Raw genomic sequence first — 27,903 nt, 5'->3', positions numbered from 1 at the left:
TTGATCTGTTCACCATCAACATTGCGTGCAGCAGCAACCACAGCCTCCCAGACACTGTTCAGAGAGGTGTACTGTTTTCCCTCCTTGTAAATCTCACATTTGATGATGGACCACAGGTTCTCAATGGGGTTCAGATCAGGTGAACAAGGAGGCTATGTCATTAGATTTTCTTCTTTTATACCTTTTCTTGCCAGCCACGCTGTGGAGTACTTGGACGCGTGTGATGGAGCATTGTCCTGCATGAAAATCATGTTTTTCTTGAAGGATGCAGACTTCTTCCTGTACCACTGCTTGAAGAAGGTGTCTTCCAGAAACTGGCAGTAGGACTGGGAGTTGAGCTTGACTCCATCCTCAACCCGAAAAGGCCCCACAAGCTCATCTTTGATGATACCAGCCCAAACCAGTACTCCACCTCCACCTTGCTGGCGTCTGAGTCGGACTGGAGCTCTCTGCCCTTTACCAATCCAGCCACGGGCCCATCCATCTGGCCCATCAAGACTCACTCTCATTTCATCAGTCCATAAAACCTTAGAAAAATCAGTCTTGAGATATTTCTTGGCCCAGTCTTGACGTTTCAGCTTGTGTGTCTTGTTCAGTGGTGGTCGTCTTTCAGCCTTTCTTACCTTGGCCATGTCTCTGAGTATTGCACACCTTGTGCTTTTGGGCACTCCAGTGATGTTGCAGCTCTGAAATATGGCCAAACTGGTGGCAAGTGGCATCTTGGCAGCTGCATGCTTGACTTTTCTCAATTCATGGGCAGTTATTTTGCACCTTGGTTTTTCCACACGCTTCTTGCGACCCTGTTGACTATTTTGAATGAAACGCTTGATTGTTCGATGATCACGCTTCAGAAGCTTTGCAATTTTAAGAGTGCTGCATCCCTCTGCAAGATATCTCACTATTTTTGACTTTTCTGAGCCTGTCAAGTCCTTCTTTTGACCCATTTTGCCAAAGGAAAGGAAGTTGCCTAATAATTATGCACACCTGATATAGGGTGTTGATGTCATTAGACCACACCCCTTCTCATTACAGAGATGCACATCACCTAATATGCTTAATTGGTAGTAGGCTTTCGAGCCTATACAGCTTGGAGTAAGACAACATGCATAAAGAGGATGATGTGGTCAAAATACTCATTTGCCTAATAATTCTGCACTCCCTGTATAGTTCTTTGTCTATCAGCTTGTAGCTTGCATATATATACATTTGCATATGTTTATATAACTTTGTTTTGTTTTTAAAAATGGAACTACTTTGGGGCTATTGAGGCCGATCGTAGTATAACCCAGATCATTTTTATTTTTAAAAGAAAGCTTTCTATGTTTGCCACTCATGCTCTATAGATCAGAGCCCAATATCAATGGCATTGTTGTAATTATTTTTCCAGACGTCTGCTGCGCTATAGAGCATGAACGCAAAACTGATATACACTGTCACACCTATGAGAAGCGATTTCTCAATTGACATAAGCTATTATATCTAGTTCGTCATTGGACGACCAATACACACCCCCGGTCATGTGATTCATGTGACTCGAACACAGATTTTCACATTAGACAGGCTGTATGCCGAAGTATAGTCAAATAATATAGAGAGCTAATTGGGAGCTGCGGTAACACTATTATATAAAACAAACAGGGGGCATTAAAAATTTGCAATTATCTTATTCGATACATTTTTCTATAGGATACATGATTGGCCAGTTTACAAACACCTTCTATCCAATCATGTCACAGATCCTCCGATTAGTGAATACCTTTGAACACACAAAAAATCTCGTTTCTAATGAAAAAGTAAATACACTTTGTTCTCTGGAGTGCCACTATTAAGATCTCAGTACATCTTTGGTTGACATTGAAACCGTTTTAGTTAGTAACAATAATGTACGATTTGACTAGATTAGGGGAGTTTTTCATTTCCACATAAAAAAACACAAACTATATAAGTATAAACAAGTATATTTGACTTGATTAGGGAGGTTTACATTCCCATACTAAAACACAAATTATTCAAGCATATAGGAACAATGACATTCCTCAAAATATGATTGCATATAAATACATAAATGCACAAACAAAAGGGGAACACTTAGGCCTAGATTTAGAGTTTGGCGTTAGCCGTAAAAACCAGCGTTAGAGGCTCCTAACGCTTGTTTTTTACGGACTCCGGTATTTAGAGTTCAGTTACCGACACTCAAAAATCACCCAACGCACAAATCTCTACCGACAGCTCAGACCCAGTAGTTAACATATACCGACAAAATAAACATCCACGAATCACAAAACAAATATTACACAAACTACACTTACACTCATACAAACACTACACTATATTTATTTTTCAGATTTAATAATTTTTCATCAAAATACAAAGGATCAAAGTTGCGAGATCTCGGGTGTTAGAAAAAAAACAACACAAATCCATTTTGCCATTGACTTACATTGACACACGGGAAAACACACTCATATAGCTTCATATAACTAATAATATTATCACAAACATACACTCATCGATGCATACAAACAATATACACCACATTACATACACAAAAAAGTTATTTATTCCAAAATGAACACGATTTAGTTACTTTTTCACACAAGCTCATGACGTCACTCACTTTACGAGGAAAACCAGTCTTTGAAATAAAAAATTACCAAAATTTAGAGCCTCCATTGACTTCTATGGGGAAGACGTGCTCGTGCACGCGAAATACAGATTTCCCTAACGCACGCAAATAGCGTAGACCTAAAAACTCCAAATACCAGCGCTAGAAAATACATGCTTTTCTGCGTTAGACCCAGCTATGATAAATAGATCAAGAGATGACTATTTCCCTATGGTGGACTTATGGATTGTACTTATTGAATATTCACAACAGCATTAAATTGTTTCATACTTTTACATTACATCAACTACAAATCAACATCACTAGTAACAAACTTTTTTATCCAAAAAATCACATTTAAACGGACACACAAATAATTAAAACATTTCAGGATTCACAAACAGTACACAATGGGAAACACCTCTCATTTACCTTTATTATTGCATTTCATTTATTCAACTCATATGCTTGCAGCAACTGCATATCTACATAGGCTTAACACATGATCAGTCATGGATGCACATACATTACTTTTACCATACACTCATACATGTGCATTCAAATGATGGGGGAAAAACACATTACATTCTCTCTAGGAATCACAAAACAGAACATATGGATTTTACTGTACTTTTAACATCATGATTCCATCACCAGAAACCATTAGGAATTACGTACAAGAAGAACATCATTACACCAGATTACAGATGTCACTTTATGGGAAGGAATAACAATGCCAGACCGCTATATAGAAGTCAGCATATGTGGGACCCAATCACAATATATACGTAGATGTACATAACACGCATCACCCATCACGCAACCACAAAGCACACATTTAGATTTTATTCAGCACACAATAACAATGTAGCACAATACAACAACACAATGAGGATTTCAGAACTACATAGGCAGGTTAATAATATGATGACGTCATTAGAAGATTCAACCATACACATTACAGATTCACGACTGTACCGCCCCTTTCTGAACTTTAACACTCAATACTACAATACAACATATACGTAAATAACAGTTTGGAATAGCATTATTAGGGCGATTTGAATGGGACAATTAATAAATATTGTCAGCTCGCAAATTACTTATATATATAATACTACAGATGACAGCCGGAAGTTATTCAGTATTATTGAGATTTGAATGGGACGCATACAATATTGACAGCTCGGAAATCACTTATATATGCAATACCACAGATGACAGCCGGAAGTTATTCAGCATTAGTGCGATTTGAAAGGGACGCATACAATATTGACAGCTCGGCAATCACTTATATATACAATACTACAGATGGCAGACGGGAAGTTCGGAATTATTAGTGCGATTTTAAAGGGACGCATACAATATTGACAGCTCGGCAATCACTTCTATATACAATACTACAGATGACAGCCGGAAGTTCGGAATTATTATTGCGATTTTAAAGGGACGTGTACAATATTGACAGCTCGGCAATCACTTATATATACAATACTACAGATGGCAGACGGGAAGTTCTGAATTATTATTGCGATTTTAAAGGGACGCGTACAATATTGACAGCTCGGCAATCACTTATATATACAATACTACAGATGGCAGACGGGAAGTTCGGAATTATTATTGCGATTTGAAAGGGACGCGTACAATATTGACAGCTCGGCAATCACTTATATATACAATACTACAGATGACAGCCGGAAATTCTTCAGTATTAGTGCCATTTTAATGGGACGCATACAATATTGACAGCTCGGCAATCACTTATATATACAATACTACAGATGGCAGACGGGAAGTTCTGAATTATTATTGCGATTTGAAAGGGACGCGTACAATATTGACAGCTCGGCAATCACTTATATATACAATACTACAGATGGCAGCAACATTGATCGATCACATTCGATGCACATTATACACAACTATGCACTTTCATTCATGTTAGCCTGGACGTGTGCTTGTTACTATAAGATCGCGTTTAAGAAATATTGATTACGCATATGATCAAACATTACAAACATGCACTGTATGTGTGATATTTGAAACTTTCACATTGAGATTCATTGTGGGAAAACAACATTTCAGCAAACAACAAAAAAACGCCCACTGTGAAAGTATTCGCGCCGCTCACATACAAACAAGTGAATACAATTAGCAATCATTACAAACTCACTACCATTGGACTAATTGTACTATAAATCCCACAAACAACATGGCCAATGCATCACTTGTGATCCACATCAGATCAAGTGCATACCTTGTTACGCTGTTTTGAAAGATGGATGACGATGACATGGTAGACACTGCTGGTGCTGCTATTGGCGAACTAGCTGTTGATCGAATCAGGCAGCCTCGGCGGCTCAGACTGAGACAAAGGGGTCGTGTGGTTCGAGGTCCTCGTGTCTACAGGGTGAGACCCACCTTGGAAAACATGAGCGACTTTGAGGTTTATGATAAGTATCGGCTCAATCACGAACAGCTCATTGGCCTTTACGATCTTCTTAAACCTCATTTGGAGCCACGTATAAGAATAAGGACTGCTGTTCCCGCCATGAGTAAGATGCTAAGTTGTCTTTACATCCTGGCCTCCGGGAGTTTTCAATCCGGAGAAATGTACATGCATGGCCTGTCTCAAGGTACATTCTCTGTGGTGTTTGATAACTTTCTGGACGCCATGGTACATATCAGTAAGCACTACATAGGATTCCCACAGAATGATGGTGATTGGAGGCGCCTGAAGCGGGAATTCTTTGATATTGCTCAATTGCCCAATGTCTTGGCAGCCATAGATTGTACCCACATTGCGCTGCATGCTCCAATTGATGACTTGCCCTTCAGAAATCGCAAACATTTTCATAGCCTCAACGTGCAGTATGTTTGTGACGCACAGATGAGGATTATGCATGTGTGTGCGAATTTTGGAGGAGCTTGTCATGATGCCCGCATCCTCGCTCAGTCGTCCCTGTGGAGACTGATTGAGGAAAGACAAATGCCCCCTGGTTTATCTTATTGGTGAGTATTTGTGCACAACATGGTTAATTAGTTTGACAATTGCCATTGTAGTTTTAAAATGTTAGCGTAATGTTCAGCTATAGGATGCAATTTAACCATGTATTTTTTTTCCGCAAATGTCTAGTTTTAGTATACCTTAAATGCTCAGATAGAGAATGCAATGTAACCATTTAGTTTCCATTTTACACAAGGTGTGGTTTAGGAGAAATACGCATATGTAGCATGTCTTAGCTGAAATGGGAAGATATTAGCTAATGCAATTTAACCATGTCATTGTCTCTTTCCGCTAATGTCTAGTTTTAGTTCAATGCAGATATGTAGCATGTCTTACCTTAAATGCTCAGATAGAGAATGCAATGTAACCATTTAGTTTCAATTTTACACAAGGTCTGGTTTAGGAGAAATACGCATATGTAGCATGTCTTAGCTGAAATGGGAAGATATTAGCTAATGCAATTTAACCATGTCATTGTCTCTTTCCGCTAATGTCTAGTTTTAGTTCAATGCAGATATGTAGCATGTCTTACCTTAAATGCTCAGATAGAGAATGCAATGTAACCATTTAGTTTCCATTTTACACAAGGTGTGGTTTAGGAGAAATACGCATATGTAGCATGTCTTAACTCAAATGGGAAGATATTAGCTAATACAATTTAACCATGTCATTGTCTCTTTCCGCTAATGTCTAGTTTTAGTTCAATGCAGATATGTAGCATGTCTTACCTTAAATGCTCAGATAGAGAATGCAATGTAACCATTTAGTTGCCATTTTACACAAGGTCTGGTTTAGGAGAAATACGCATATGTAGCATGTCTTAGCTGAAATGGGAAGATAGAGAATAATATTGAACTAGATTATTATTTAAAAAAAAAAACATTTGTTAGTGGATTATCGTGTACAAAAAGTTTTATTGGACTCAACATACTATTTTGAGGATTCAGTTTGAATTATGTTCTGTTCATAATTTATAGGTGATTCTGGGTACATGAGCCTGCCTTGGCTTCTTAACCCCTTGCGTAGCCCGACTGATGTGTCTGAGGAGCGCTACAATAGGGCTCATAAGAGAACCAGGGCGGTGGTTGAACGGATGTTCGGGCTCCTGAAGATGAGGTTCAGGTGCCTGGACAGGTTGGGAGGAGCCCTCCAGTACAACCCAAAGAAGGTGGCAAATATCGTTATAGCCTGTAGTGTCCTGCATAATATTGCACAGCGGGCTGGGATGCTGCAGGGTGTCCAGGCGCAACAAAACCTCCTCAGAGATGAGGAGGATGATCCTGTTCTAGAGGGGCCATTCCGGGACGAGGGGCTCAATGTCAGAGCAGACATCATCAACCGCCACTTTAGACGGTAAATAATAGAAGTTAGACTGGAGTATTGTCAATAGATGTGAACTCTAGGGAAATGACAAGTAGAGAATTGTGCAAACAGGTTAGGATTGTTCATCAAATGCTAAAAAAGGGTTTCATTTATTAATATAGGTGATGCTCTGGGCATTGGGTCCTGTAGCGAGTCTTTGCCACCTGGTTTTTAAAGAGGACATCAGCTGGTAAGTATAAATGTATGGACTGTTGCTGGCATGAATTGTACACAAATACATCATATGGCATACATTTTCAAAACTAGTATTTAGTTTACACATTACTTAAAATGTAAATACTCAGAAAGGGATCCTCTAGCATAACTATCCTCTAGCATGACTATGGTTCAATGTCATACATTAGAGGTTCGTTCTGCTCAATATGACTCATCTTCACACTTGATAGAACATAACACAAGATGCTACACACGCTTAGTAAGCTAGTGACAGAAATTTATTCTGAAATGGGGGGTGGTAGAGGGGTACAGAACTGATTCACACACTTGTAGTAATTTTTATTAAACTTTTTCTGCCATTAGGGAGCTGACTTTATCTAAAGACTGAAAGGGAAGAATTAGAAGCCTGACAGTGAAGATTGAAGTATACCAATGGGATCATGTCTGGCATTATCTTTCCAATCTGCTGACCTTGAAAAACATACAAAGACATGTTCACATGGTAAGTACCAACTATTTGATATAATAAGGCTGTGGAGGCATCCTATTGGAGACACTTAGATTATTTTCTAATTTTTAGATGGTATTTCACAGTCCTCTATTTTTGAAATGATGAATAAGGCACTTAATGAAGATCAACTGTTTACCCCTGAATTGACTTTCAAAGACCATGCATTATCCAGGTTGGTGTACCAATGCATGCTAGTTAAGAATCACAGGAAGAATGTTGAATATTAGTAGCTTACATACATTAGTCATATTTAGTTCATAATTAGATATTTAGGGATCACAATCAGACACTTAGATGATTTTACTTTTTTAGATGGTATTTCAGTCCTCTATTTTATGAACTGATGAATAAGACACCTATTGAAGATCAACTGTTTACCCCTGAATTGACTTTCAAAGACCATGCATTATCCAGGTTGGTGTACCAATGCATGCTAGTTAAGAATCACAGGAAGAATGTTGAATATTAGTAGCTTACATACATTAGTCATATTTAGTTCATAATTAGATATTTAGGGATCACAATCAGAAAAAGGAATACATATTATAGTTGATATAGAGGTATTTGAATGGACATGAAATATTACATTTATGTTCAGCATACATATATATTTATTATTGGAATGTGATATACATTATTATTCGAAATTCTGATATTTAAATTAAATTTTTATTACACAATATAATGGTGTATGTTTTATTTTATTTATTTTTAAATTTAAATCATAAATATCTTGATAAAATGTTGAACAAAGTTAGAGCATAGACACAAGATGATTGTAAATGTATTTTATGAATATTTGACAATGTGTGTATTAACTTTGTAAAATTTAGTTTTTTAATTTCAGATTGTCATCTGATGACTTCCAGGAATATTTTTTTGTTTTTGTCTCAAAAACTTTTTATTTTTTAAATGGTAATAATCAACATTTTATTATTAAATACACTCTTTTGAACAGATTATAATAAATATCCATATAATCTGTCAATAAAAAACAATTTGACTCCCATGACTGGTAGTTGTCTATTTGACAAGCACATGCATAAGAAATAAATAATGCATTAATTTTAGAAAATCCACTGATTCAGAGAATATTAAATTAAACTATCCTTTTTAAATTAATTGGGGAGTGAGATCCATCGATGCTTTTCTTTTTAAATTCTTAGATGTTAAAATAATTTCGGATATGTAGTCAAAATTTTACATAAATTATTTCGTTTCACTTTTAAGAAGGGGAAGTGGTTCACTTACATTAAAGTGACAGTGTTGTTGAATGTAAAATTAATTTTATAAGATCTTGTATCTTCCTTAGGTATCTCAAAACATTATTTTATTAAATTTATACATTTTTACATTTATAAATGGAAGGTCATTTAACTTCATATTTTTCACAAGCTAGTTATTGGATGCCATGTTAATAGATTTTATTTTCTAGTGGAGTCATTTAAAGGGACATTTAACTATAGTTATTAATATTATGTAGTTTTGAAAATCTTACCTCTCGGGTTAGACATCACATATCTATATATAATTTTCATTCCCCTTTAGTTTCTTTTGACAATGTTAAATCAACATTCAAAATGTTTTGGTCCTTAAAGGGACATTCACAAAGTATATTGTGTCTTGATTTTTAAAAAATCATAAAAGAATTTAAACATATTTAGAAAGTACTATAGAATTACATTCAGTCTTTAAATATACTTCGAAAAATATACATCAATGCACATATCTTAGTCAATTACATAAGGCATCTATGTGCAACCAACAATCATCATCAAAATAGCCTATGTAGATGTGTATTTAATCCAAGAATACAGGGAGTGCAGAATTATTAGGCAAGTTGTATTTTTGAGGATTAATTTTATTATTGAACAACATGTTCTCAATGAACCCAAAAAACTCATTAATATCAAAGCTGAATAGTTTTGGAAGTAGTTTTTAGTTTGTTTTTTGTTATAGCTATTTTAGGGGGATATCTGTGTGTGCAGGTGACTATTACTGTGCATAATTATAAGGCAAATTAACAAAAAACAAATATATACCCATTTCAATTATTTATTTTTACCAGTGAAACCAATATAACATCTCAACATTTACAAATATACATTTCTGACATTCAAAAACAAAACAAAAACAAATCAGTGACCAATATAGCCACCTTTCTTTGCAAGGACACTCAAAAGCCTGCCATCCATGGATTCTGTCAGTGTTTTGATCTGTTCACCATCAACATTGCGTGCAGCAGCAACCACAGCCTCCCAGACACTGTTCAGAGAGGTGTACTATTTTTCCTCCTTGTAAATCTCACATTTGATGATGAACCACAGGTTCTCAATGGGGTTCAGATCAGGTGAACAAGGAGGCCATGTCATTAGATTTTCTTCTTTTATACCCTTTCTTGCCAGCCACGCTGTGGAGTACTTGGACGCGTGTGATGGAGCATTGTCCTGCATGAAAATCATGTTTTTCTTGAAGGATGCAGACTTCTTCCTGTACCACTGCTTGAAGAAGGTGTCTTCCAGAAACTGGCAGTAGGACTGGGAGTTGAGCTTGACTCCATCCTCAACCCGAAAAGGCCCCACAAGCTCATCTTTGATGATACCAGCCCAAACCAGTACTCCACCTCCACCTTGCTGGCGTCTGAGTCGGACTGGAGCTCTCTGCCCTTTACCAATCCAGCCACGGGCCCATCCATCTGGCCCATCAAGACTCACTCTCATTTCATCAGTCCATAAAACCTTAGAAAAATCAGTCTTGAGATATTTCTTGGCCCAGTCTTGACGTTTCAGCTTGTGTGTCTTGTTCAGTGGTGGTCGTCTTTCAGCCTTTCTTACCTTGGCCATGTCTCTGAGTATTGCACACCTTGTGCTTTTGGGCTCTCCAGTGATGTTGCAGCTCTGAAATATGGCCAAACTGGTGGCAAGTGGCATCTTGGCAGCTGCACGCTTGACTTTTCTCAGTTCATGGGCAGTTATTTTGCGCCTTGGTTTTTCCACACGCTTCTTGCGACCCTGTTGACTATTTTGAATGAAACGTTTGATTGATCGATGATCGCGCTTCAGAAGCTTTGCAATTTTAAGACTGCTGCATCCCTCTGCAAGATATCTCACTATTTTTGACTTTTCTGAGCCTGTCAAGTCCTTCTTTTGACCCATTTTGCCAAAGGAAAGGAAGTTGCCTAATAATTATGCACACCTTATATAGGGTGTTGATGTCATTAGACCACACCCCTTCTCATTACAGAGATGCACATCACCTAATATGCTTAATTGGTAGTAGGCTTTCGAGCCTATACAGCTTGGAGTAAGACAACATGCATAAAGAGGATGATGTGGTCAAAATACTCATTTGCCTAATAATTCTGCACTCCCTGTATATATAATTACAATCTAATGATTGAATACCAAAACATATTAAGTTGTTCAAATATTATAATCTTATCCAAAATGCATACATAACATATAGCTTAATGTCCCTCTAAGCTGAAGACTGCGAAATACATCCATTACAATATATATTTCAGTCAGTGTGTAAAACAATCCAGAAGTTAATCTAAATATGCTTTACTCATATGTTATACTAATTTAGCAAAAGGAAGGTGCCTAGGTTTATGATTTTTCAAGCATTATTGTGAAATGTCTCTTTAAAGGGACATGAACTCAAAATATACTTAAAGGGAGACAGTTAAAACATTAATGATTTATACATTCTGAATGAGTATTCTATTTTAAGCAACTTTAAAAATTGTCTCATATTATCAATGTTCCTCGTGATGTTGCTATCATTACTTTACAAATAAGGCATTAAATATATAATTTATTTGCTTCAGTACTCTGGACAGATCTTGTTTTTTTTGGTTGGATTAATTGATCCAACAATCATCAAGGACAACCCATGTTTTTTTCCAAAATTGTCCGTAATCTAAAATATCATTATTGATTTGCAAAGAAAGATAACAAGATAATTCTTAACATTTGAGAATCGGATTAAATTATAAAGTTGCTTAACATTTAATGCTCAATCTGAATCACGAACGCTAAATTTGTTTGGACAGTGTCCCTTTAAGAGATTTAAAGAGTGTATTTACTTCTCTTCTTATCTTGACATACTTTGCTTGATAGATAGATAGGCTCAGTAGATGAAGATTGGTGGATGCACAGAGATGCCTTATGTGATTGGCTCAACCATGTGCATTTAAATTTCTTCTGTTGAGGATATCTAAATACTAAGATAAATTGAGTTACATTTTAAAGTCTAAACAATTTTCTATCTCTACAGATCATTTGATACAATTGTTTGTTTGTAATGTCTATTTAAAAATAAAGACGCCATTGCACAATAACATATATGAGCAGTTCAGACAAATACAAGCTCGAGGTTTATTTACTAATAACAAACAAACCTGTAGTTTAACATTTATAAACAGATTATCTAAGTTACTGACATTATAACCTGAATTTGAACATTCAGAAATATTGCGTGGGAAACGGATCTTGAAACAACAGATTTGCATCTTTAAACATTAGAGTCTAATGTCACGCAATAGCACACAATCAATGTGCATTATAAAATACATTTAATAGAGCAATGTCAATACTTCACAATAACTCAACAAATTGATTTTATGAACAATAAAGACATACAAGATTAAATGTGTATTTGTATTAAAGAAACAGACCGTTATTAAACCGAAAAATGTATACAACATTTAATAATGTGACAGTATTAGATTTTAAAGAGAATTTAAACATTAATATTTAACGGATCACGGATATTAAATCTGCGTCACACATATCCGCATGACAGGCCCATGAGTTACAAATAAGTCGACATGAAAAATGAAGTAACAGCACCACCAGGAGGTATGTGTAAGGAAGTTACTAAGATATGAAACATTAAGGAACGGCCAATCCGAGTTCATCACACAAACACAACTTGAGTCAGGATGGTCTCACAGACATTCTAACAATATTTCAAACTTTTATCCAATCAGATGTGCAGATAACTTGTCCCATGGTGCATCTCATGTTTACTTCACCATATAAAAGTCCATTACATGTTGCCATCTTTGTCAGTTCTCTAATGCCTGCAGGCAGTATATATCATATACCCAAATATATTCTACAACCCAGCAGGCATGTCACTTCCCAGGTTCACCAAGCAGGAGAGCGCTGCACTGGTCCACGCCGTCAAGGACTTTTATCCCCAGCTGTTTGGGAACAAGAGGAGGTCGACAGATGCGCCTGTTAAGAAGGCCCTCTGGGAGTCTATCACCAATGCGGTTTAATTGGTGTGTGACGTCCAGAGGAGCCAGGATCAAATCATGAGGAGATTCGGAGATATGAGGTTGCGCTTGACAAAAAAAGTCAACCTCATAAGGGACTGGGTACAAGCCCGTAAAAGAGGGGGCCAAAGAAAGACCCCGCGGTGACTTTATGCGAGCTCCTCAATCTCCGGGTCCCCAAAAGATTTAGATCCTCGCCATCCTCGGCCTCCTCTTCTTCCCTCCCAGCTGCGGGATCTGAAAGTCCTGACGCGGGGGCCAGGGCAGCTGCTTCTCCGTCCGGTGGCCTGGGAGGAGATGAAAGAGAATCTGAACCAGGTAACTATCCAACTTCATATAATAACTTAATATTGGATTTGAATTTTAGAAAATGTGTATATAGTCAGATACTAAACCTATACAGATCTCACAACATACACTACATATGATGTTTAGAGATCTGATTTTAGATTAGTGACACATGAAATAGGAATGATGTTTCTTGCGCTCTACAGAATATGCGTCACAGAGCGAAAATTGAATTGCGCATACAAGTTAACATGGGTTTACTGTAAGTGGCATTGCTTTATACATGTTTGTCAAATGACGGATGCGTAATTCCGCTTGGAATCATTGCGCAATGATCGCGAAAATGGAATTGCGCATACACGTTAACATGGGTTTGCTGTAAGTAGCATTGCTTTATACATGTTGGTCAAATGACGGATGCGTAATTCCGCTTGGAATCATTGCGCAATGATCGCGAAAATGGAATTGCGCATACACGTTAACATGGGTTTGCTGTAAGTGGCATTGCTTGACACATGTTGGTCAAAATGAAATGTGAATTATTATATATGTGAAGAATACAGTATTCTTATTTTCAATATTATACATAATAAAAAAGAGAAAAAGCAGAATCAAAATAAATTATAACATATGCCCATCAATTGATGAGAATGAAATAACACAAAAAAATAATTAAAGCTACAGTAAACAACACAACTGATTGAAAATAAGAGTACAGGATATATTTATCAGGAATTTAACTGAGGAAACAATTAACTCATGGGACTACCAAAGGATTAATAGTTTTTAATTGATTTGCTAATAATGTAAAGATTTTAAACATGGCATGATTTGTATTAATGATATCCAATCCTCATTTAATATATTACAGATCTGGATGTTGGTGCTGGATCCTCAAGCCAGGGCTTGTCACAGTATGGTATGTCTCATTTTAATTGACATTTGTCTTAGAAACATGGACAGAACATTACATACTAAATCCACATTGTTCAATATTTATATGTATCTGCAAAATGGATTTTTTAAATATTTGCAAATAAGAATAAATAAAACAAAAATGTAGGATTACATTGTAAGACTACTCTGATTTTGTTTGGAATTTAAGATATCCCATCTATTCTGGATGTCTTAATTTTAATGTAAGATTCTTTGAATGTCCAATTTATATTCTTCCCTTGTGTATGGCTTAATCTTATTTGTATACATTTTTAAAATATGTTTTGCATATGTTTTGATTTTAAAAATATAGATTCCATTTTTGAAATTGATCACGTCATTTAAGGGACATGCCAACTAAATTTTACATAGACTGATTTTTAAACGTTATTTTATTGTTTTGTTTAAACATTTTATGAGCTACATTGGTTCAGTCTATTGTTTTAGTTCTTAAAAAAAAAAATGGATTTTGGTTTAGGTTAAACAATGCATTACTGGTATTATCCGGCTGTTTTTTTATGCATAAATTGGCATTTTGACAAAAGTTAAAATCATGTGTTCAGATAACAGTAGTACATAGTTTCAAAAAGTATACAATTACACATTTAGAGCTTCATGTACCTTTAATATATGAAAATTAAATAATTCTTAGGATATCCTTAAATAACATATTAGATTGGAATTGCATGCTCAATCCCATTCATTACATCAACATATGGAGTAGAGAATTCATTAACACCAACATTGTCAAATCAATATATTTTTATATTAAAGGGACACTGAGCTAAAATTATTAATGTTGTCATTCAGATAGAGCATGCAATATTAATCAACATTTAAATATAATACTATAATCATATGTGAAATATTCTATAGCTAAATGTATTTTAAAATCAAGAATGTACGTTTATCTGCAGCTCAATTTTGGTTGACCAACCTGGGTTTTTATTGATGATTGGTGGATACCTTCAACAAACAATATTTATTGCATCCAATATTGCTTATCTGCCTTTAAGATTAAAATGTAGCAACATTCAAATTATAATAGGAGTCAATGTTAAATCATTTGGAACAGTTTGAACAGTGAAATCAATGATTGAAATAAATCATGTCAGTGTCCCTTTAATAAACAATAGATTCATTAATCTTTACATTCTTTGGATTAGACAATATTGATATATAATTCACATATTCACTGTTGGAGTTACTTTATAGATATAAGCATACTCGAACAGCACCATGATTACATATTTGTACTAATCAATTTGGTTTGGTATTGTGATCAATATGTGTTGTGTCCTAAACAAGATTACTGTACATTGCACAAATGGCTCGATGTGCCACATGTCTTTGTTTATATTTGTCAACAGCTGTTATTCAAAATGTGGTTTGTGTGTATTCTTTTAAGAACATTGATCAATGGGTATATTTAGATATGCAATAGCATCGTATGAGATTAGTTTGATGTCTAATATAGTCAGAAATTAAACATATGTTCAATACATCATTTTTAACAGAATCCCCTTGATTCAATCAAGCATTTTTTTGGATAATGACTGCTCTATTCTTCACATTTTCAAGTTGATTATTCTTAAAAATCGCTACAGATGTGATTTAGTGCTATCCCAAATGTGTTCACTAATATATATCTATATCATTCATAGAGAGAGTTGGTGTGGGGAGCCCAGAGGAATCCAGCACTGACACAGAGCTGCCTTTGCGGTCTTCTGGTAAGTCCATTGACTCATTTATATGTCATTGAATGTGTATTGGTAATCAATATTATGAGCATGATTCTAATGAAGCATAATATTTGAAACAAACATATAATTTACTCCTCTGATTATATATTCATTTTCTAGGAATATTGAAAGATTAATAATTAAAACTTTCTAAGTCTACACCTTTGTTATTCAGAAGATGTATAGCAAATGTTTGTTTCCATGTTCATTTTTGACAACAGTCATCAAGTGATACACACATGAGAAATCTTAAATGTTCTATGTACTATGCTTTTATGATGTTAAAATTAATACAAACAATAAATCTAAAATCTGAATCATTGAGAATAACAAATCTAATGTCATTTGTATGCTCCATCAAAATGATGTAAATCATAACTTTGGGTGTGTATATCTTTAATGCAACATTGATGTGTGTCTTTGAGCAACAGTAACATATGTTATAATATCTGATCTTAACGTGTACACAACATGTTATGTTTTACAGAGATTGATTTAACATGTGGGACGGAGGAGGAAGAGGCTCCCTTGAAGTCTGATGGTATGTGAAATATATCTATCATGTTTCCAACATGTTGCTTTATTGGAAATCATTTTATTGAAGACATTCAAAGTCTACAGCTTTTGCACTTTAAAAAGGAATATTATTTGTCTGTTCAAATACACTACTGCCCCCTTTCTATATCAGGCAGCATGAAAATATGCTTGGATTTTTTTTTTTTTATTTCTAATTCATGCCATCATTATGTCACATGCATATTCCAGGCCAAACCACAATAATAATGTTATAATTGTACAGACAGTCATTGATATTCATCTGAGTGCCTATATGCATACCATATCCTCATGTCATAATTGTTTAGAAATTCAAACATACTTCTAAGTATATTGAAAACATAATCAATTTGAAATGCGTTGATTTGATTTCATGATGTATGAGATGTTAATATATTTGTATTATTTATTTCAGATGGATCCTCCACCTCTGGTCATCTGTTTTCCGCTCCTGCCCAGTCCCCTGCCCAGTCACAGACCCCTGCCCAGGCCCAGACCCCTGCCCAGACCCCTGCCGGCCCTTCCCATTTTTCCTATCCTGTCCCTCCCAAAAAACGCCACTTCGTCCCCCTTCGCCGCTCTCCCCGTATTTTGGCCCATACAGCTACCCCAGCTGCCCAGACCCCAACTCATCACTCCCCAGCTGTACGGCCTACCCCGGAGCAGCAGCTCATCCATCCCCAACCCAATACCATCCCTCCCCAACCCAATCCCATCCCTCCCCCCTGTCTCAACCTTCATTGTCCTGGGTGTCGGATTGTCCTTCCCAGGCACAGCTGTAAGTATCATTCAAAATCCACATTATAAGATATTTAAAGGTACACTGAATGCAAATTGTTTCTATTGTGATTCAAATAGAGCATGCAATGTTAATCAAATTTATAATTTCCTACTCTTATGAATTATTCTTCATTCTCTTGCTATCTTTATTGAAACAAAGAAATTGCTAGAATTAATTTTAAATCGAAAATAAGTCTGGACATCATTTCTTTATTGTTGGATGAATGTATCCATCAATCAGCAGGGACAACGAAAGTTGATAAACAAATATGGCCTGCCCTATAAACCTACATTCTTGCATTCAAAATCTAGCTAGAGAATTCTAACATTTAAAGAATATGTGTAATTTTTTATTATTTGTAATGTCATGCTCTATCTGAATCAGTCAATTAAATATTTAGGTTCAGTGTCCCTTTAATTTGATATCACGACATATACCAATCACCACTACTTGGATCCAACAATTTATGTACAAATGTTGATACATTATCTCTTGTCTAACCCAGTGGGAATGTAATTTCTTCAGGTTGCTATGTTTACACAGCTTGTCCTCAACGCCAAAATGTTTAAGGATAGGTGTGCCTACCACAGTATAATTCAAATATTTAAATTGCTAATGTAGGTACAATGTAAATCCTTTAACAAGATTTTATACACTCAAGCTGTATAAGTGGATCATCGAAAACCAATTAAAGGGGACAACATGTTTGAGTAAACTGTCCCTTTAATGATTTCGGTCTGTCTGAATAACATATTTAATGTGTAAATAATAAATTTCAACAAATTGATGTAAAGAATGATTTGTCTTTATGATGACAATGTATCTTTGCTTATTTTTTCTTCTGTTGTGTAATTATCCTTAATATTTTATTTTTTCTTTATTTTAGGCTGTGACTCAACATGGCTCATGCTAGAAGGTATAGCACGTGTAGAGCAGGCCGTGTTGAGGAACGCAGCTGTCCTGAGAGGGATGAACGACACCATGCAGGCCCAGCTCCAGGTTCAGCATTTGACTCTGCGGCAGATCATGCAATTAAATTCAAGGCCTGAATCTGGAGCTGGACATGCACAGGACGATGAAGAGGATGACCAGTAAGTGGAGGATCTGGAGATGCTCCAAGGGCGCAGATAAGAATCCTCCGTCCACATGTTGATGTTTTTTTATGGTTGCCATTTGGCCTTTTTTTCTGTTTATTTTTGTGCCTGTTGCACTCTTTTACCTTGTCATATGGCTCCAATGGGGCTATGCTGGCCCTTGGCAACTCTCTTCATGGACTGTGATGCACTCTGTTACCTTGTCATATGTCTCCAATGGGGCTATGCTGGCCCTTGGCAACTCTCTTCATGGACTGTGATGCACTCTGTTACCTTGTCATATGTCTCCAATGGGGCTATGCTGGCCCTTGGCAACTCTCTTCATGGACTGTGATGCACTCTGTTACCTTGTCATATGTCTCCAATGGGGCTATGCTGGCCCTTGGCAACTCTCTTCATGGACTGTGATGCACTCTGTTACCTTGTCATATGTCTCCAATGGGGCTATGCTGGCCCTTGGCAAGTCTCTTCATGGACTGTAATTCACTCTGTTACCTTGTCATATGGCTCCAATGGGGCTATGCTGGCCCTTGCCAAGTCTCTTCATGGACTGTGATGCACTCTGTTACCTTGTCATATGGCTCCAATGGGGCTATGCTGGCCCTTGGCAACTCTCTTCATGGACTGTGATGCACTGTTACCTTGTCATATGTCTCCAATGGGGCTATGCTGGCCCTTGGCAACTCTCTTCATGGACTGTGATGCACTGTTACCTTGTCATATGGCTCCAATGGGGCTATGCTGGCCCTTGGCAACTCTCTTCATGGACTGTGATGCACTCTGTTACCTTGTCATATGTCTCCAATGGGGCTATGCTGGCCCTTGCCAAGTCTCTTCATGGACTGTGATGCACTCTGTTACCTTGTCATATGTCTCCAATGGGGCTATGCTGGCCCTTGGCAACTCTCTTCATGGACTGTGATGCACTGTTACCTTGTCATATGTCTCCAATGGGGCTATGCTGGCCCTTGGCAACTCTCTTCATGGACTGTGATGCACTCTGTTACCTTGTCATATGTCTCCAATGGGGCTATGCTGGCCCTTGGCAACTCTCTTCATGGACTGTGATGCACTGTTACCTTGTCATATGTCTCCAATGGGGCTATGCTGGCCCTTGGCAACTCTCTTCATGGACTGTGATGCACTGTTACCTTGTCATATGGCTCCAATGGGGCTATGCTGGCCCTTGGCAACTCTCTTCATGGACTGTGATGCACTCTGTTACCTTGTCATATGTCTCCAATGGGGCTATGCTGGCCCATGGCAACTCTCTTCATGGACTGTGATGCACTCTGTTACCTTGTCATATGGCTCCAATGGGGCTATGCTGGCCCTTGCCAAGTCTCTTCATGGACTGTGATGCACTCTGTTACCTTGTCATATGTCTCCAATGGGGCTATGCTGGCCCTTGCCAAGTCTCTTCATGGACTGTGATGCACTCTGTTACCTTGTCATATGTCTCCAATGGGGCTATGCTGGCCCTTGGCAACTCTCTTCATGGACTGTGATGCACTCTGTTACCTTGTCATATGGCTCCAATGGGGCTATGCTGGCCCTTGCCAAGTCTCTTCATGGACTGTGATGTACTCTGTTACCTTGTCATATGTCTCCAATGGGGCTATGCTGGCCCTTGGCAACTCTCTTCATGGACTGTTATGCACTGTTACCTTGTCATATGTCTCCAATGGGGCTATGCTGGCCCTTGGCAACTCTCTTCATGGACTGTGATGCACTCTGTTACCTTGTCATATGGCTCCAATTTTCCTGATCTTTACCAGATTATTTATAAACGTTGTTGATGTTTTCTGACATACTAATAAAAGACATGTCATTGCACGATTCTTTGTCCTCCTTATTCATGTCATTGCTTGAAATTTCTAGTTTATCTTGTTGATCCTTAAAGGGATCTACCAAAAATAATGGTGTTTCCTGAATCATATATGTAATACAATTGTAAATGACTTTAAGATTAACATCGCCAATGTAATTTTTATTTTTGTCTTTATATTTTTTTCTAAAAGCTTTATCATTGCATGATTATGATTAGCATAGTAATTATTTTATACAGGGAGTGCAGAATTATTAGGCAAGTTGTATTTTTGAGGATTCATTTTATTATTGAACAACAACCATGTTCTCAATGAACCCAAAAAACTCATTAATATCAAAGCTGAATAGTTTTGGAAGTAGTTTTTAGTTTGTTTTTAGTTATAGCTATTTTAGGGGGATATCTGTGTGTGCAGTTGACTATTACTGTGCATAATTATTAGGCAACTTAACAAAAAACAAATATATACCCATTTCAATTATTTATTTTTAACAGTGAAACCAATATAACATCTCAACATTCACAAATATACATTTCTGACATTCAAAAACAAAACAAAAACAAATCAGTGACCAATATAGCCACCTTTCTTTGCAAGGACACTCAAAAGCCTGCCATCCATGGATTCTGTCAGTGTTTTGATCTGTTCACCATCAACATTGCGTGCAGCAGCAACCACAGCCTCCCAGACACTGTTCAGAGAGGTGTACTGTTTTCCCTCCTTGTAAATCTCACATTTGATGATGGACCACAGGTTCTCAATGGGGTTCAGATCAGGTGAACAAGGAGGCCATGTCATTAGATTTTCTTCTTTTATACCCTTTCTTGCCAGCCACGCTGTGGAGTACTTGGACGCGTGTGATGGAGCATTGTCCTGCATGAAAATCATGTTTTTCTTGAAGGATGCAGACTTCTTCCTGTACCACTGCTTGAAGAAGGTGTCTTCCAGAAACTGGCAGTAGGACTGGGAGTTGAGCTTGACTCCATCCTCAACCCGAAAAGGCCCCACAAGCTCATCTTTGATGATACCAGCCCAAACCAGTACTCCACCTCCAGCTTGCTGGCGTCTGAGTCGGACTGGAGCTCTCTGCCCTTTACCAATCCAGCCACGGGCCCATCCATCTGGCCCATCAAGACTCACTCTCATTTCATCAGTCCATAAAACCTTAGAAAAATCAGTCTTGAGATATTTCTTGGCCCAGTCTTGACGTTTCAGCTTGTGTGTCTTGTTCAGTGGTGGTCGTCTTTCAGCCTTTCTTACCTTGGCCATGTCTCTGAGTATTGCACACCTTGTGCTTTTGGGCACTCCAGTGATGTTGCAGCTCTGAAATATGGCCAAACTGGTGGCAAGTGGCATCTTGGCAGCTGCACGCTTGACTTTTCTCAGTTCATGGGCAGTTATTTTGCGCCTTGGTTTTTCCACACGCTTCTTGCGACCCTGTTGACTATTTTGAATGAAACGCTTGATTGTTCGATGATCACGCTTCAGAAGCTTTGCAATTTTAAGAGTGCTGCATCCCTCTGCAAGAAATCTCACTATTTTTGACTTTTCTGAGCCTGTCAAGTCCTTCTTTTGACCCATTTTGCCAAAGGAAAGGAAGTTGCCTAATAATTATGCACACCTGATATAGGGTGTTGATGTCATTAGACCACACCCCTTCTCATTACAGAGATGCACATCACCTAATATGCTTAATTGGTAGTAGGCTTTTGAGCCTATACAGCTTGGAGTAAGACAACATGCATAAAGAGGATGATGTGGTCAAAATACTCATTTGCCTAATAATTCTGCACTCCCTGTATATGTATATATAGATTGTTATATATGTATATTTCAAATTTCACATCCATGTGTGTATTTATAAACTCTGCATGAATTGATGCACCTTTAACAAATGATCTGAGGATTGATACAATGATATAATCCCTGTAAAGTGTTCATTTTATTGAAATAGTATTGTCTCTGTGTATCCTCTTTTTAAAAACAAAAATCATGTCCCTTTAAGTGATGGTGAGCACAATTGTTAATGAATGTATTTCCATTTCTAAAGCGTTTTTGTCCTTTTTACATGAACAAGGACATATAATCTTATTAATAAACAATCTTATTGTAATGTTGACAGCACATGTATTTCATTTTCTATTCTATCTTATTGTAAAAGTGTAACCAAATCAATCTCTGTGTGTAATGCGCATATTTTAGATGAGGAATATGTTTTTCAAAATATTGTTAAAAAATACTTCTCCTCCCATATATGGCTATAGGTAGTCTGACCATATTTCAACTTGAATAAATGACACGTTTGATCAATACATGTGTCATTATTGTTATTCCCAAACAATCTAAACATATCTTAAAACATCAATGGCATATGTATTTCTCATGTGTATATTTTAAATGTTAAAGATATACACCATAGCTATAGTTAAAGGGACAGTCAAGTCCGAAAAGATGATTCATGATTTTGTGACATTCCTAGATAGCAATCTAGACACATACTAGTTACAAAAATATAAATACGTTTCTTAGTGATATGCCAAGCTGTCAACTGAGTCCTTGTATTGGCTGCGTTTTTTCAGCGATCGCGGATGCGCCATGTTGCTTAAGACGTCACCTGCCAGGCTGTCCAATGATTCCTTGTATTGACTGACGTTTTTACGCGATCAAGGATGCACCTTTTATTGGATGGCGTTTTTACGCGATCAAGGATGCGCCTTTTTTTTGTTCGCGTTCTTACGTGCTCAAGAATGTGCCTTTTATTGGATTGCGTTCTTACGTGATCAAGGAAGCGCCATGTTAATTAAGACGTCACATGCAAAGGTAAAAAAACGTCTGATTGTATTACAGAGTCCCGCAATATTTGTTTGTGCACGTTAAACACGTTTGTGAATGAGAAGACAAGTTTAAAAACATTGCGAATATGGATTGTTTGCATCATGTTACATTGTTGACCCATAGCTGATAAAGACCACCACATTCTCTTTTGCTGGATGTCTGGTTGAATAAACGAACGAAAGCAAAATGTTTTCATGCATATGATATTTCGAGGCAAGTGCAAATCTCTATAGTCCATGTTGTTTAATATGTTTGTCAACAATATGTTCCTTTTTCTGAAAAATGACTGTTGTGTTTAATGTTAAAGATATCTAATTCATAAATATGCGCTATTGTGTTAGAATAAAGTAATCAATATGCATTTATCTTTATCATATGCTAAATATATGATGCCGACTTCTTCTAAATGTAATTTCGTCGTATATTTTATTAAAGGTTCATTAGACACTCACATTATAAATCAAAATATTTTATCTCTAGTTAGATAGTCCATTGTTTAACAAATACACGTTTCATTTTGCTTCTGTTCAAATAAAATGTAAGTAATTTTCAGACTCCTCGCCAAGCCTCTAAGTTTCATGTGAGTACCATCTCCAGCTTTTTGCTGTTTGTGTAAAGGGTCTTTTCATATGTTAATGATGGGGTATTGTCTTGTTTTACGGTTGTAATGGGGGTTCATCTATATTTTCAAGAGAGCTAACCCGATTTTCTTTGAAAGTGTTTAAAGCTTTGTAATATTGATATCAGTATATGTTAATCTTGTTGTTTCTAGTAGTGTCTATTATATACAGTTCTGTTAAAAATATAGTATACTGTCCCTTTAATGCAAATGTTTATTTTTGCATCATGTATGAGTTCCACATTGGTTAATCTCCAAATATATTATTGTTAGCATATTTTCACCCCCCACTCCTAAAAGGACTTTAAACCATATTCATTGTTAAAACAAATGTCTTTATAAAAAAAAATTAAGTTAAACGGAAGTTACCACTGCCTGTAAAAAACCCTTTCTCCCAAAAATAGCCTCCGAAGAAGCAAGGTATCAAATTTGTTAAATTTGAAAAAGTATGAAACGCAGACCAAGACTCCGTCTTGTAATCTGTTCAACAGAAGCCACATTTAAAAAAAGGCCCAAGTGAAAACCACAGCTCTAGTAGAATGAGCTGTAATCCCTTCAGGAGGCTGCTGTCCATCAGTCTCATAAGCTAAATGAATTATGCTTTTTAACCAAAAAGACAGAGAGGTTGCTGAAGTCCTTTGACCTCTCCTCTGTCCAGAATAGACAACAAACAAGGTGAATGTTTGATGAAAATCTGTAGTAGCTTGTAAGTAAAACACGAACCACGTCCAAATTGTGTAATAGACGTTCCTTCTTTGAAGAAGGATTAGGATACAAGAATGGAACAACAATCTCTTGAGTGATATTCTTGTTAGATACCACCTTAGGTAAAAACCCAGGTTGGTACACAGGACTACCTTATCCGTACGGAGAACCAGATAAGGAGAATCACATTGCAACGCAGATAACTCGGAGACTCTATGAGCCGAGGAAATAGCTACCAAAAAGGAACTTTCCAAGATAGAAGTTTGATATCTATGGAATGAAAAGGTTCAAATGGAACTCCTTGAAGAACCTTAAGAACCAGCTTTAAGCTCCATGGCGGAGCAACATTTTTAACCACAGGCTTGGTTCTAACCAAAGCCTGACCAAATGCCTGAACGTCTAGAATACCTGCCAGACGCTTGTGCAAAAGAATAGACAGAGTAGAAATCTGTCCTTTTAAAGAACTAGCTGACAACCCTTTTCTCAAAATCATCTTGGAGAAAAGATAATATCCTGGGAATCCAGACTTTACTCCATGAGTAACCCTTGGATTCATAACAATAAGATATTTACACCATATCTTATGTTAAATTTTCCTAGAGACAGGCTTTTATGCCTGTATTAAGGTATCAATTACTGACTGGGAGAAGCCATGCTTTGATAACATCAAGCGTTCTGTCTCCAGGCAGTCCATCTCAGATTAGTTATATTTAGATGGTTGAAAAGACCCTGAGGTAGAGGGTCCTGTCTCAGAAGCAGAGACCGTGGTGGAAAGGATGACATGTCCACCAGATCTGCATACCAGGTCCTGCGTGGCCACGCAGGCGCTGTCAAAAGCACCAAAGCACTCTCCTGCTTGATCTTGTGCAAACCCCTCCGGAGGGAATTCCCACTCCCCCGGATGAAAAGTCTGACGACTTAGAAAATCTGCTTCCCAGTTCTCAACACCTGGGATAGGGATAGCTTTTAGACAAGAGTGAGTCTCTGTCCAGTGAATTATTTTAAGACTTCTAACATTGCTAGGGAACTTCTGTTCCCCCTTGATGGTTGATGTAAGCCACAGTCGTGATATTGTCCGACTGAAATATGATGTACCTCAGAGTTGCTAACTGAGGCCAAGTCTGAAGAGCATGGAATATCGCTCCCAGTTCCAGAATATTCATTAGAAGGAGGGTCTCCTCCTGAGTCCACTATCCCTGAGCCTTCAGGGAGTTCCAGACTGTATCCCAACCTAAAAGGCTGGCATCTGTTGTAACAACTGTCCCATCTGACCTGCGGAAAGTCATACCCTTGGACAGATGGACCCGAGATAGTCACCAGAGAAGAGAATCTCTGGTTTCTTGGTCCGGATTTAACAGGAGAACAAATCTGTGTAATCCCCGTTCCTCTGGCTGAGCATGCATAGTTGCAGTGGTCTGAAATGTAGGCGTGCAAACGGTACTATGTCCCTTGCCGCTACCATTAAGCCGATTACATTCATGTACTGAGCCACCAAAGGGCGCGGATGGAATGAAGAACACGGCAGAAATTTAGAAACTTTGACAACCTGGACTCCGTCAGGTAAATTTTAATTTCTACAAAATCTATCAGAATCCCTAGGAGGGAAACCCTTGATATTGGGGATAGAGAACTCTTTCCTTGTTCACTTTCCACCCATGCGATCTCAGAAATGCCAGTACTACGTCCGTATGAGACTTGGCAACTTGGATGTTTGACGCCTGTATCAGGATGTCGTCTAAATAAGGGGCCACTTCTATGCCCCGCGGCCTAAGGACCGCCAAAGTGACCCCAGAACCTCCATAAAGATTCTAGGGGCTGTAGTTAACCCAAAGGAAAGAGCTACAAACTGGTAATGCCTGTCTAGAAAGGCAAACCTGAAAAACCGATGGTGATCTTTATGCATCGTAATGTGAGGATAAGCATCCTTCAAATCCATTGTAGTCCTCTATTGACTCTCCTGGATCATAGTTAAGATGGTACGAATAGTTTCCATCTTAAATGATAGAATTCTAAAGAATTTGTTTAAGATCTTTTAGATCCAAAATAGGTCTGAAGGTTTCCTTTCCTTGGGAACCACAAACCGATTTGAGGAAAACTGTGTCCCTGTTCCTCTATTGGAACTGAATGGGTCACGTACACAATGCAAGAATGTCTCTTTCTTTATCTGGTTTGCAGATAAATGTGAAAGGCAAAAACTCCCCTTTTTTGGGGGGGGGAAAGCTTTGAAATCCAGAAGATATCTCTGGGGTATAATTTCCAATGACCAGGGATCCTGGGCATCTCTTGCCCACGCCTGGGCGAAGAATGAAGTCTGCCCCCTATAGGATCCGTTACCAGATAGGGGTCCCTTCCTCATGCTGTTTTAGAGGCAGCAGCAGGCTCCTTGACCTGCTTATCTTTGTTCCAGGTCCGGTTATCTCCAGACCGCCTTGGACTGAGCAAAAGTTCCCTCTTATTTTGCCTTAGAGGAAGTTGATGCCACACCTGCCTTGAATTTTCGAAAGGCACGAAAATTAGGCCTTTTTTGTCCCTTGATTTGGACCTGTCCTGAGGAAGGGCATGATCTTTTCCTCCAGTGATATAAGTAATAATCTCCTTCAAACTAGGCCTGAATAGGGTCTGCCCCTTGAAGGGAAGTTAAGTAGCTTATTTATTAAAGTCACGACAGCTGACCATGATATAAGCCATAGCGCTCTGCGCGCCAGTATAGTAAAAAACAGAATTCTTAGCCGTTAGTCTAGTCAAAGGAACAAAGGCATCAGAAAACAAAGGAATTGGCTAGCTTAAGTGCTCTAAGCTTGTCAAATATATTCATCCAATGGAGCCTGTAAAGCCTCATCAAGAGACTCAAACCAGAACGCTGCAGCAGCAGTGACAGGAGCAATGCGTGCAAGGGGCTGCAGGATAAAACCTTGTTGAATAAACATTTTTTATCCATTGGATCTAAAAAAGCACAACAGTCCTCGCCAGAGGTAGTGGTACGCTTAGCTAGAGTAGAAACTCTTCTCTCCACCTTAGGAACTGTCTGCCATAAGTCCCGTGTGGTGGCAACTATTAGAAAACATTCTTCTAAAAAATAGGAGGGGAAGAGAACGGCACACCTGGTCTATCCCATTCCTTATGAAAAATTTTAGTAAACCTCTTTAGGTATTGGAAAAACATAAGTACACACCGGCACTGCTTATTATTTATCCAGTCTACACAATTTCTCTGGCACTGCGATTGTACACATTCATTCAGAGCAGCTAAAGCCTCCCTGAGCAACAAGTGGAGGTTCTCAAGCATAAATTTTAAATGTAGAAATATCAGAATCAGGTTAAATCATCTTCCCTGAGTCACAAATATCACCCACAGACTAAGCATATTGTGAGGTAGTATCAGACATGGTTCTTAAAGCGTCTGTATGCTCTGTATCTACCCCCAGAGCTGTTTTGCTTTCCTTTAATTTCAGGTAGTCTGACTAATACTGCTGCCAGTGTATTATACACAACCTTTGCCATGTCTTGTAAAATAAACGCTATGGGCGCCATTGATATACTTGGCGCCATTTGAGCGTGAGTCCCTGGAGCG

The sequence above is a fragment of the Bombina bombina genome, chromosome 7 (genome assembly GCF_027579735.1).
Source record: "Bombina bombina isolate aBomBom1 chromosome 7, aBomBom1.pri, whole genome shotgun sequence".
NCBI lineage: Eukaryota > Metazoa > Chordata > Amphibia > Anura > Bombinatoridae > Bombina > Bombina bombina.
This window is presented reverse-complemented; position numbering follows the sequence as displayed.